The following is a 7,688-nucleotide window of genomic DNA, read 5'->3' on the forward strand; positions in this document are numbered from 1 at the left end:
GTATGGAGGGGAAAATTGAAGATGTTGTGTCAGCAACAAGGGAAGGAATTCTGAATAATGCTGTGGAGCACAGACTTTGGAGCCAGAAAAGCTGAAGCCACTTGCAGCCCTGCTGCCTCTTAAAGTGGCGATGTTAGGCAAATTACTGAACACCACTTGCTTCCACTTCCTCATTTTCAAGGTTGAGATAAATAGTACTTTATTGGGTAATGTTATGAGAATTAAATGAGATAAAGTATATAAGATGATAAGCCCAATACTCAGAAGAAAACAAGTGTTCAATAATTATTAAATTATCATTAAATCTATTTTAACCTATTCTTAAATCTGGAGAGTGGAGTGAGGTGGAAATGAAGGCAGTAGTAGGTTCACGTGGTCGCTAAAGTGAAGAATAAAATAACCTACATGAATAGCTTTGAGTGTTCATCAGTTCACACTTTATTTATATCAACTTTAAATTTGAAAAAAGACACTCCCTCTTCCTCAGGCCCGCAGACTTCACCCACTGATTACAATTAATTTGCCTTCTGATGATGCTGTATTCATGACTGCTGCTTCCAAGTTGTGTATTTTTAAATTCGTGTGTTTCTCACAGCTGTACGTGGTAACTCTGAATCTAGCGAATGAACACAAAACAAACAGTCATAGCTCTTTACCTTAAATGGTCACGAAGTGAAAGAAGTCAAGGGAAAAATGCCAATGAACTCTTATTGTCTCATTTATGAGAAGCTTTGGCACAGCTTGTGAAGGTGACAGATGGTCTCTTCCTGGAACCTTTTTGTTCCACCCGGAAAATCTATATTTTCCTTTAGTGTATTGATTTCTTGTTACAGAGCAGGAATGGCTGCTAAATATCTTTATTTGGGAGCTGGTGGGTGCCCGAATATGAGAGGGAAAATGCATCAGTACCTAAAGGAGAGTCGGTAGGATGAGTGGAGAAGGGCTCGAGAGAAGGTGGTCGGTATCTGGGAAATTGCTGACAATTTGACTGAAGGGCAGAGAGACTTGCCAGAGGGAAGACAGGGGCAGCACAGGAACAAAGCATCCAATGACAGGTGAGCCCTTTGACAGGAGGAAGGTGCTTCAATAGATGAGAAAGCACTTTCCCCAGGGGCCAGCTGGCTCACCTCACCTCTCTTTGGCTTACAGCACAGCAGAAAGATTCAGTATAACAAATTACGGAATATATGCTAGTGAGCCAGCTGACGCAAACCCATAACAAACTGAAATGTTCTTCTTTTTTGTTTTGATGGAGGGTCCCTGATTTCCCCTTGGGGTGGGCTTGGATCTTCACTCCCAAATACAACTGGAAATTGAGTTGACTGATTATGAACAATGTCCCAAACACCACTTTTCCTGCAATACAAATAGCATTTCTGTGGTGTATTCATAGTTTCAGAGCATGCTCACCTGCATCATCTCTTTTTATCTTATAAATAGCCCTGTGAGGTAAGTGCCATTATCCTCATTTTATACTTGAGGAAACTGAGGTTTCGAGAAGGTGATTAAGAGCAGTCACCCCCCCGCCCCCCTCCCCGCCCCAGGTCTGACTTACCATACTACTTTTCTTTGGCTCTTCTAGTCAACGTCAATCTATAGCTATGGTTCCCACAGAGGGCTTTTTTGGGGGCCCACCTCTGTCAAGTATGCCCCAGGTTTCAATAATGTTTTCCCTCCAGGCCAATTCCACGGCCCTTGACATCTCTCAAAGTTCTCAACAGCCCACTTGAGGTCGCTTGGGGAACCTGGAAGGAGGGCGGGTGCTACGAGTGGGACAGAGCAGTGCAGTCCTACCAGCAACTAAGCTACAGCCTCCCTGGGCTTTGGGGGACCCTGTGTCCATGCGGCCTCACTGTTCCTCTGCAGCTCACACCTCCTGCAGCGCCCTCTCACGTGTCCCCTTAGAGCTCCCGGACTGCCCTCCAGCCATCCTAAGTATCCCATCCCTCAAAAGATTTGCCTGTATTTGAACCCAGGCAGTGCCACTTGCTAGCTGTGGTACCTTGGGCAAATTATTTACCTTCTCTGTGCCTTAGAGAATGCATCTTTAAATAGGGTAATAACACATGCAGAGTGGTAATGAGGATTAAAAGTGCTATATATGTAAAGTGTCTAGAGCAGTTCCTAGAGCACAGAAAAGCTATATAAGGATGAGATAAACTGAATTTTTTAAATTACCTACTTTTAAAACTATCTGCTCGGGGGGCCGGCCTGGTGGCTCAGCGGTTAAGTGCACACACGTTCCGCTTCGACTGCCCAGGGTTCGCAGGTTCGGATCCCGGGTGCGGACATGGCACTGCTTGGCAAGCCATGCTGTGGCAGGCATCCCACATATAAAGTAGAGGAAGATGGGCATGGATGTTAGCTCAAGGCCAGTCTTCCTCAGCAAAAAGAGGAGGATTGGCAGCAGATGTTAGTTTAGGGCTGATCTTCCTCAAAAAAAAAAAGTATCTGCTCACATCTGGCACCATGGCCAAGTGGTTAAGTCTGCATGCTCCGCTTCGGTGGCCCAGGGTTTCGCAGGTTTGGATCCTGGGGGCAGATGTGGCACAGCTCATCAGGCCATGCTGAGGCAGCGTCCCACAAAGCAGAACTGGAAGGACCTACAACTAGAATATACCACTATGTACCGAGGGGCTTTGGGGAGAAGAAGAAGAAAATAAAAAGATTGGCAACAGATGTTAGCTCAGGGCCAATCTTTAAAAAGAAAAGTATTTGCTCTACACTAGATTCTTTTTTTTTTTTTTTTTTTGAGGAAGATTAGCTCTGAGCTAACATCTGCCACCAATTATCGTCTTTCTGCTGAGGAAGACTGGCCCTGAGCTAACATCCGTGCCCATCTTCTTCTACTTTCTATGTGGGATGCCTACCACAGCATGGCTTGCCAAGCGGTGCCATGTCCACACCCGGGATCCGAACCGGTGAACCCCGGGCCGCCGAGAAGTGGAACGTGTGCACTTAACTGCTACGCCACCAGGCCGGCCCCTACACTGGATTCTTTCCATCAGAAATCCAGGTGTCAGCTGGAGTTATCCTGACCCTTCAGATGCAGACAGTAAGCGGTTTAGATCTCCCTTTCCATGGATTATGGAAAAACCTAAAAATCTCCCCAAGAGTTCTTTGAACTCCCAAGTGTACCTTACACTTCTTGATTAGCGCAGGCCCTAATCACCAGCTTCGTCAGAATTACTCTGTTTGGGGATTGTTTTGTTGTTCTGCACTTGTGTCCCACAAATGTTTAACTCAAATTAATACCTGCACAATCTGTACTGAGCCTTTGGGGAAAGGGAGGGTTTATGTTACAACAATGCAATCAATGTTAAATTTAGTATCCGTCATTCCTATTCTTTATAAAGCCTCTGACCATGTCCACATTTTCAAATCCGGCCTCCTGCCAAATCCCTTAATCCTCCTCTCTCTTCCTTTTCTCTTCTATCTCTCCTCCTCAAATCTTCACTCCCAGATTGCCTGAGACTCCAAATTCTTGTTGTTCTGTTATGTAGACAAATCCATTAAGCTCTCTCCAACCCATTCCTTTTTTCTTTTCTTTCTTTTTTTTGGGGGGGGGGTGGTGAGGAAGATTGGCCCTGAGCCAACGTATGTTGCCAATATTCCTCTTTTTACTTGAAGAAGATTGTCACTGAGCTAAGATCTATGCCAATCTTCCTCTACTCTGTACGTGGGACGCTGCCAAAGCATGGCTTGATGAGTGGTGTGTGGGTCAGCTCCCAGGATCTGAACATGCAAACCCTGGGCCACCAAAGCGGAGCACACAAACTCAACCACTACACCATCAGGCCACCCCACCCCTGACCCCTGGCTCCTTTTTCTAAAAACCTGGTTAAACCCTTAAAGGCCACCACTTCAGCCACACAAACCTTGCTGAAGATTTGAAATTACCCTTTTTAAGGACCTCATTAAATTATTGGCCAAAGACTAAATTCATCCTTCCTCTGTGTTTATATGGGGGTGGCAAACAGGGAGAGGATGGCTAGTAAACATATGTTATCTCAATTAGTTCTCACAGCAATGCTGCAAGGTAGGTCTGATTCTCCCCATTTTATAACTGGGAAAACTGAGGCACAGAGAAGTTAAGGAATATACTCAAGGTCATCTAGCTAGGAAGGGATGACAGAGTCAAGACCATGTCAGTCTGGCTGAAAATCCCTCACTATTTTCACTATACCACACTGCCTCATATGTTGTTTTTGCCCTTGAGAATCTCAAATGTCCCACGGTGGTGGCAGAGATTAGAGGAGCCCAATGCAGCTCCTCCCTGGCCCTTTATCTTGGACAACCCCTAGCTGTGTTCCTGGCTGCCACCTTACGGTAAGTGTCCGGATCTTCATATATGGTGCCCAGACCTGAGCCAGCCTTCCAGGTGAGATCTGACTAGCACACAGGAGAGCAAGACTCTCCTCTCCATTCTTTACCTTGGATTTCTAGTCATGCAACCTGAGGTCCCTTTTGCTCCCTGAACTCACATTTCATTGATGATTCAGCCTGAGTTTTCAGCCAACAGAAACACCTAAAACAAAGGTCCTCCTTGATCTTTGGAGGTGGTCCCAAGGTAAATCCTTGTTTCACCACTTTCTCTAAGAACTTGAACAACTCACCTCTCTTTTTCAGGCCCCAGTTTCTTTGGCTGCTGTAAAAGAGACAATATTATTATTTTCCTTATAAGGCTGTTAGAAGAGTTAAATGGAATAATGCATGCAAAGTGCTAACCCAGACCCTGCAACATTATAAAGTTCAATAAATATTAGCTGTAATAATAGACAAATCTGATCTCTCCACTTGTCCATCCTCCCCACCTCCATGAGTACACACACAAAGCCATTATTGGAAGGCACTCTCCTACAGGAGAAGGCCTGGCCTGAGAAACCCTGCCTTCAGTTTTATCACGCGCTAGCTGTGTGACCTTGGGCCAGATGTTCAACCTCTTTTAGCCTCAGTTTCTTCCTCTGCAAAATGCAAACCATAATTTTTACTCACTTAACTCACAGCATTATCATGAGAATTATACAAGGCAGAAATGGAAAGAAACTGCAGATTTATTGGTTCCTTATTTTCTTTCCTCTCATAAAGTACGTTAGGTGTTTTTTAACAAAGTTCAGGTCTTTATACTAATTTCTGTTCAAACATATAGACTCATTTAGGATTTATCATATTCAAGTTGGTCTAAATAGTCTATGTTCAGCCTTCATATTTTTTTCTCATGTGATGATACATTTATCTGCTTATGAGTTTTAAAAATCTATTCATATTAAAATGAAAGCATAGGAACCCTACACCCACTATTCATGAATTAGCTTTTATTAATTAACAATGAATCTGCACCAGTTGGCTGCATTATATACGTGCTGGGGGCAAAGGCAGAGTCAGAGAAGTATAATTTGGGGTAGGTGCCCTCATGCCTATTAGTACATTGGGGAAATAACCTACATATTTAACCTTAAATGTTAATGTCTTGAGACAGCTACACATTTCAAAGAAACCTAGAAAACCTCAAAATGTCCAATCATGGAACAAACATGTAACTTCAATGGCAATTCTCTTTAACAGCATTCCTTGCTGGCCCTGTTTGAAATGCAAGAGACATGACATTACCAAATTTAAAATCTTAGGATTCATCACCTAACTTTAATGCTGAAAGGCCTGGGGGTCATCCAGACGGACCCCTACATCTTACAAGTGAAGACTGATCCTGGAGAGGGAAAAGGACTTATCCCAAATCATGCCAGTCGGTCGCAGAGCCTGGAGGAAGCCAAGCCGGCCTCCATTCTTTTGGGGTTGTTATTGAGCTGCAGGAACCAAAGGCAGGAAGACAGGGGACAGGCCATAGGAAGGAGAGGTATACTTCGCACACATCTGGCTCTCATTCCTCATCCCAGACCGTGTTCCCTGCCCCTAAAGCGTGGGATGTCAGGAGAGGGAGGACCCCTGGAACAGAAGAGATGACAAGAACCCCAGAAAGGGTGGTGCAGTGGGAACTCACAACCCCGCCAGCCAGCCGACTGCAGGCGTCTCTGCGCCTGTGGTTTCGGGGAGGCGAGGAGGCCCCCCGCCCCGCCCCGCCCGGCAGTAACCCCGGGGCGCGCGGCGGCCTCGGCCGGCTGCCGCGGAGCCGCTGGGAAAGAGAAAAAAAAGAGAATGTGCTTCTTTTCACGTCAAAGATGGTCGTTAGGTCCGGGCCCCTCCCGGCCAGCAGTGGGAACATCAAGGCTGTGCCCACGTGGCTTTTCCGCGGGCGTGGGCTCCTTTCTGAAGGGCCTTTGGGGGAGGAGGAGAGGTGGGGAGATGGCAGAGCTGAGGAGCGCCCAGCTGTGGGGGAGGGGCAGTGGGAGGACAGCAGCCGGGAGAAAGGGGAATGAGAAGGAATGGGGTGTCCGGGGCAGGGGACGCGCGAGGGTGATGGCTCGGGGGGGGCCTCGGTCACCCCGCCACGCCTGAGAACGTGACCAGACCCAGGACTTGGGGCGCATTCGGAAAGCCCACACCGTTTATTTCAGAGGAGAACGGAAACCACCGACAGCTAATGCTGTGACGCCCAGCCTCGGGGGGAGCGCGCTGCGCGCCTGCGCGGGGCCCCACGTCTGCCCTGGAGTAACCCGGCGCCGCGAGCCGGCGAACTGGGTGAAAGGTAACTAGCAGGCAGTGCTCCCGGCGCCGGCCCAGGCGCGCGTGCGCGGCCCGGCGGCGCGGACTAGGCGGCCGCTTCCGTTACGAGTTTCTCCACGTCTGCAGTTAGTCGAGCTGCGGACGTGACAAGGGGCAGTGCAGGAGGCGATGCGGTGCGGACATCGAGCTGACTGGGAAAATTCTTGTCGCTCACTCCTCCATGGGGAAATGAAATCCAGGAAAGGTGCTGGGGAGAGAACCACTTATTGAGTGCCATTTGTGTGCCCGACACAGTACTGCCTTATTTTAGTTCTCACAACCCTTTGAACAAGGCAGTATGCCCTCCATTTGGGAAAGAGGAAACTGAGGCACAGCGAGTTCATGTAACGTGGCCAAGGTCGTCCAATCAATAAGGGACAGTTTCCACAAATGGTCTCTGATTTCAGGGTGGGGTTTTTTTTTTTTTTTGGTGATTTTCACCGCCTAGTGCTAACTGACGTGTAGCACATTTTACAAGGCACCCTCATAGTCATTACTCCCTCCATCCCAACCTGAAACCTGTGAGGTAGGTATTATTACTATTTCTCTTTTGCAGATGAGGAAACTGGGACTCAAAAAGTTGTCCTGGGATCAGATAGAAATTAGCAGGGTTGGTATTTTGTGCTTCATTTTGGAGAGAGAAAAAGCTCAAAGCTCAAGTTCAGATTGCCCCACCCTCTAACCTGCAGACCTGTGGAGAATATGAGAGCCTCGAGCTCTGTAGTATGAGTGGCCCAGGCCGTGAGGAGAACAAAGAAGTTCTCATCATTGAGGTTTCCTTTGATTGCAGGTTTCCATTACGGAATTATAAAGTGACCAGCCCTTCTAGGAGACAGCTGGGTCATTAGCTCACTGAGAGCAGGGACAGAGTGCGCTGCTCACCGTTCGTTGAACTTGGTGTTTTGCTGGGTGAGCTTATAACGGAGTGAACACGTTTCCACCCTAGACTACCCTAGAGGAAAGCTGCAACTGTGTGTGGCAATGTGACCTTTCCTGCATGAGGGCTCTTGCATTCATTCAGCAAACAT

At 47.3% G+C, this 7,688-nt stretch overlaps 1 long non-coding RNA gene across 1 annotated transcript; it reads right to left on the reverse strand.

The window, feature by feature from the left end:
• Positions 1 to 439: 439 nt before the first annotated feature.
• Positions 440 to 6,540, reverse strand: LOC138920696 (uncharacterized). The gene is made up of 3 exons (XR_011432349.1): positions 5,643 to 6,540; positions 4,617 to 4,648; positions 440 to 616 (listed from the first exon to the last, which is right to left on the reverse strand). It is a non-coding gene; the product is annotated as an uncharacterized lncRNA (long non-coding RNA).
• Positions 6,541 to 7,688: the final 1,148 nt, after the last annotated feature.

The sequence above is a fragment of the Equus caballus genome, chromosome 25 (assembly GCF_041296265.1).
Source record: "Equus caballus isolate H_3958 breed thoroughbred chromosome 25, TB-T2T, whole genome shotgun sequence".
In the NCBI taxonomy this organism is placed as follows: domain Eukaryota; kingdom Metazoa; phylum Chordata; class Mammalia; order Perissodactyla; family Equidae; genus Equus; species Equus caballus.